Here is a 6,157-nt window from a genome sequence, read left to right on the forward strand (position 1 = left end):
CAGGGTAGCGAGCATTTGAGGATCTAGGTGTCCCATTTTTATTGCCGGTGACTGTACACGATGATCAACGTAAACACAAATTTGGAACGGAAAATGAAAGATGAAGTTTATATATGAGCAGACACGACGATACATCTTGCTCTTCTACCATGAAAGTGAGAGAGACGCTAGTTCTCTTAAGGCGATCTCCTACCCCGGCGAACGTTTGAGCGGGTTTTGGCTCCTACAAAGAAACCTTGTCCATAGGAAAGTGACAAAGACAATTATTAAAAAAAAATACATTTCTATAGAATTAATATAAAGTGATAATAATATGAACACAAAGAAATTTCTATTAATACTAACAGTAATATTTATGGTAAAAATAAGGTAAAAATAACACCCCCTATACGCCTTCATGGCGTGGTGCTATGCACAGGGGAACACTTTACCTTTACCTTTAAAAATAAGGTGTTATTTTATGGAAAAAAATAATGATAATATTAAAGAGGAACATAATAAAAATAACCAAACTAAATAAAATATTTTATTTGCGGGCCCTTGACTAGTTGTGATCGTAACCTAACTGAGTTAAGTGAGTAATATATACTTTTTGTGGTAAATACTATGGCATATTACGATAATGATAAAAGGATGCAGACGATGATCGTAAAATAATGACTACATATCGGTTCTCATTGACGAACAATTAATTGAGTCAAAAGAGATTATTTTGTATTTAGTTTTGAGAAACGTATTGAGAGTGTAGAGTCTATTGGTGGTGTTAGTGGGGTGGGGTATGAGGAGATCCTTAGCATCTTCCTATTAATTCGCACCCTGAGTGTAAACCAGTGTGTGTTTTCATGCGTCAGTGCCACGACCTGTTCTGGCTACTTGCTAGCATTGAGTAATTGAAACGAAAATACTTTTACTTAAAGAAGAGGGAACAATGGAAAAAGGCAGGGGCTCCATACATAATGTTATGCCGCTAACTGTGAATTAGTTGCCGGAGAACAGCATGCCGGAAACTTCATGTGTGGCGTCGCCTTTCGTCCGAAACAAGTTTTGAGTCCCCCTTTGTTTCAGAATGAATAATTTATTCCCCCTCTTTTTTCATGTTCCAACACCAAGACAGCTGCAAAGTGCAGCTATGTGGGCTACGGGATTCTGACAAAAAAGTAAGCCATCCATTGGAAAGAAAAAAAATACAGTTGCAATGGCTGCTGGACCTCACAGGACTATATCCGAGTAAAAATAATCAGGGTTGGCACACACTGCACAGCCAAGAGATATGGTGTGATCCATATCAAGCTCCAAGCTAGCTTACAGATAATTTTTTGATGGGACACCGAGCTAATTCCACAGCCATGTTGAACAATATTATATAATTAGGTGGGAGTTTGTTGTTATCCGCCCCCGCTGGAAATACCCCCCCTCTCCAAGGAAAAATTGTACAGCCTTCATTCTTTAACATCTTAACATCATAGTGGATACAAACAGGGAACTAGGAACTATGTGGGCTTATGTGGGGCAAAATATGTATCAGGATTGACCTGGTTCATACTGCGGGATGGACACACAAGTCAAACTCAAACGGGAGGACTCAGCGCAGAATGCCAGTGAGGAAAAAACGAAATCTGGACAGAGAGGACAAAGAATTTGAGAGAAGTGAATGAAAAGGGGTTTACTAAAACTTCTAACTACAAATAGCTAATAAATTAGTGATAATAGTAGAAGTGTAGTGAAAGCAAGGAAAGTAAAACTATAGTAGTTGTGAATTCTTAATAATTGAAGAGAAGAAGGCAAAGAGAAGAAGGGGTTATTGCAAATTGCACTATTTACTGTAAGGTATGTGCAGCTAGCTGTAAAGCTCATACTTGAAATAAATTATATTCTAATATTATATAATATTGCTTACCTTTTTACCATTGCTTCATTACTCGCACTTCTGTTATTCCTTTCCTTCTTTTCTTGCATTCTTCTCTCCATCCTTTATCCCTTTTATCTGTATTCCTCTTCTTGTTCTTGGCAGTAGGGTGCCAAGGATTTTCTAAAGGGACTTACGTCTTCTTTTCTTAGTACTCAGTTCCTAGTTTGTTATTTTACAGCATTTGTCGGGCCGAATAGAAGTTATGACCTCACAACACCCTACCCTTTGGCACGCCACTGCGTCTTGTTGCCGTTTGTATGTTCATTCTACTATTTAGCTTGTTTTGATCTCTGGGGAATTGGAGTAATCTTCATTTTTGATTCAACACACCAACACCATAATACGTTAATGGCCACCCACATTGAAAAATGGTGGACAATCCTACATTTTGCGAGATTTTTATATTCGTTAACAGTAGTTAATATACAAAATATGTACTGAAGAAAGCTAGTAGAGCATAAAATTGTCTAAAAATGTTGTCCAATAGTTCTCTAGATATGACACAGCCTTTGTCGAATGCATCCGCTTGTTTTTCTGATTAATTCAAGTTTTAAGTTGTTTTTTTTTGGGGGGGGGTTGTTTGACTGTTTGATGAATTTCTCATTTCTCTGATTTTCTCTCTCTACATAATTCGCACGGTCCACCTACAAATACGTGTGTAAACTCTATGATATCAGCAGAGTGTGAGGTCACTGTTATGAACTATGGGCATTAGCACCTTGGCAATAGGACATGGATTGATAATATGTGAAGCTGCACGTATTTAAGTTTCTAAGCAAGATCCAGGTTTGGAAACAAATTAGATAAATAGGATGACTATTCGTATTTGAATTCCCCCCCCCCCTACAACAACGTAGCCATGGCAGTCATACCAATAACTAATGGCTTCTCTCGTCCAATCATTTTTCGAGAACTCATAGGAAACACGCCGCTTGCATACTGATCAGTGACGTAAAAAACGGTATGAGCACCGGGCATGAATTTTAAAACGTGCACATATGAAATCGGAAACAGATGAATAACGCCTATCAAAAAGCGTAGTGGGAAATAAATGAAACGTGCCCTTCTCCAGGAGGAGGGGGGAGACAGAGATCGGTTTTGGGGGTTGGTAGGCATCGCTTCGTATATGCATTGCTCATTTCGATTGATTGTGGCTGTTGCTTATTAAAGGACAACGAGTTAGAATTTCCCGATGTCCTTTTGATTCCATTTTACTCGTAAGCCCGTGGCTACGGGAAGCCTCAGGTGTTGCAACCTACTTGGGCAAGAAGTACCTAACGCTTCTGTTCCCTTCTGGTTTTGAGGGCTGTCGCAAGAGTGATTATCTATTAGGGAACGGAATTATATATAGTAAAATGTGCTAAATATGTAAATACATACTACTTGGCCAAGTAGGTTGCAATACCTGAGGCTTCCCGTAGCCACGGACTTACGAGTGAAATGGAATCAAAAGGACATCCGGAAATTCTAACTCGTTGTCCTTTAATAAGCAACAGACACAATCAATCGAAATGAGCAATGCATATACAAAGCGATATGTACCAACCTCCAAAACCGATCCCTGTCTCCCCCCATCCCCCTATGTAAATACATATTTTGTTATTTTCACCAGAATATGACTTGGGATTCTATTCCAACATTGCCAACAATTGTAAATAAACAGGAATTTCAAGTGTTTTGTAATAGCAAAAGCAAACAGTTGGGAGGTGGAAAATTGAAAAAATATACATTGTTCGGATGACAGAAAACTTGTAATTAACGCAATTGGAGGGTATAGAAAAGGTCGTAAACTTTCATTTGTTTAAATCGCTTCAGACTTTGTCAGTTATTCGCAAGAAATTCACCCCTTTCGGTCACACGGGGACATATAGTTGTTGCGCGAATATGGAGTACACGTTGAGAAATGTTCTGAAATATGGAAATAATATAACTGAATTCAGTTTCATACATAAATATGTATTTACATATAAATCCGTTCCCTGGTAATTATAATATAATAGAAGAAAGATGGAATTATTTTTGTTGGTTTGTTTCCTCGGTTTCGTTTCTTATTTCATCTGTTTCTTTAGTAAAGATCAAATTAACAGTCTTTGTGAATTCGTCGAGAAAGGATCGCCTTGTAATCAAGGGGTCCCAGGTTCGATTCACACGGTGCTTTGGACGTACTTGAGGAGGGGGTATCCAAGAGGTCCAGATCCTCCAGAAAGACTTACCAAGTATTAAAACTTAATAATGAAAATATACTTTGAATAGCATCTGTTGTCTAATCGATGGTTATTTAATTCCGCCAAACTTATTGGAAGGCAAGGATTAAATTGGGATCACACGGCTTTGATGGACAGTAGCAAAAAAGATTTATTATTCAAATCTTTATCTTTTTGACTTAATTTCCTTGCCAGGAGAGTTTTCTTACACAAATTTTGGCGATCCTAACTACACGTAAGCTAGATAATGAATACGTGCTGCTACATCCCTATTCCTGTATCGACTAATTAATCGAAGTAGTCATTCAACTAATATTAGTCGACTAATTTTCATTAGTCGATTAATGCTTATCATACGTTCTTTATCATGCGTACAACTGTCTAAGAGGAATGAATGACTGAAGTAGAATTGTTGGGTGCTTCGGCACATATGGCCATCTTGCATCCTTCAATGTATCGGGAAGACAGACCCTTAAATTTTAGTTAAAAAAGGGTGTAAAAGGCTCCTTGAGAAAAGTTAAAAGTGCAAGGTTATAAAGGGACCTTCACAGGACAAACACAACGCAATAAGAAGTAAGAATATACTAAAAAGCTTACTCACAGACAGTGGAAGAGACCAGCTCCTCTCAAAAAGCTAAACACTTTCGTCACTCCCAACAGGGATGATAAAGAGCTCGGAAGATTAAAAGTCTGCCTGAGGTAAGTAAAACCGAAACATTCGATAAGAATATGTCGATCACTTAAAAATGACATTACAGACATGAGTAACCCCAAATGATGTTTAGTTACCATTTTACTGAATTTGCCACACTGATGCACTTAACAATATCTATATAGTTTGTAGGAGGACCTGCCACGGTGGTCCTGAACCTGCTGTGCCGGCAACGAAGCAAGCAAAGGATACCAACTGCTGACAGCTACTTGGGTTGCGAGATTGAATAGCCTGACGGACATCCATCAATCTATAACACCATCTATATGTAGCCTTCGACGTAGCCTCGAGGGGGGAATGGAAGCAACCCCCGCGGTTCTTAAAAACTATTAGGAATCAGCTCGTTACCAAGTCTATCGCATGTCGAGAAAGATCATTGGTTTCTGGAAGGTTGGGCTACCTGTGGTTGTCTTTTTTCCCCCGCTTTGCATTCGTTGTTTTTTTTTGTTTTCAATCAGGGGTAGTTTCTGATTGACATGCTGCCGGAGCAGTGCCGTCTGTTATTTCAAGAGAGGCACAAGTGAAGTTATTTCTGTCCCCAATTCCCCTCCCCCTTCCTCTCTCAATCTCTGAGTAAAGAACTAGGGATAAACAAATTGGTAAATGCTAACCTCTTTTAAAACAAACCCCGATATCCATGTTTGTCTTTGAACAACGCCAGTGCCCACAGAAGATTGTCCCTGGCTGAGTGTCCAGACCAGGCCCGTAGCTAGAATTGATCTCCAGGGGGAGTCACGGTTTATCAGGTAAAAAAAGGGGGGGCTTTGTAAACCTAGTCCATTTTGAAGAAAATGAATAGTATTAAATGAAGGTAAATTATGTGTGTGTGTTGGGGGGAGGGGGTTATTAAGTTATATAAACTTTATAAATATCATACAAATACTACATTCTTCTATCTTTTAAAACATTTCTTGAAGTGTTAATTGACTGATACTGAAATCACCCCTTACACACTCCATACTACTTGAGATGATACAGATATTTATATCACACAAAAAATGCACAATATTGAATCACAGTGCCTACAGTACCTTCCAGCCTCGGCAGAAGCAATGAAACTCCCCTTCATTCCCAAAACTTGGAAGCTGTTGACCTTTGATGCAGATAAGAATGGAATTTGCATGATGACATCAAAGTCAGATTTCTGTCTAAACTGGAGGTCGCAACAGGGACAGTGAAGGTACAGATAAAGAAGCTCCCAGTGAAAGAACATACAAAGTCTAGATAATCTTCTAAATACTTGCAGCTACTTAGACATCAGCTCATAAACAAGATGAGCGAATGTAACAGCTGTTGTTCATGTTCTATGGATTTGTGAGCTGTGTACATTTT

Source organism: Lepisma saccharinum, chromosome 1 (genome assembly GCF_977018435.1).
Source record: "Lepisma saccharinum chromosome 1, izLepSacc3.1, whole genome shotgun sequence".
Classification (NCBI taxonomy): domain Eukaryota; kingdom Metazoa; phylum Arthropoda; class Insecta; order Zygentoma; family Lepismatidae; genus Lepisma; species Lepisma saccharinum.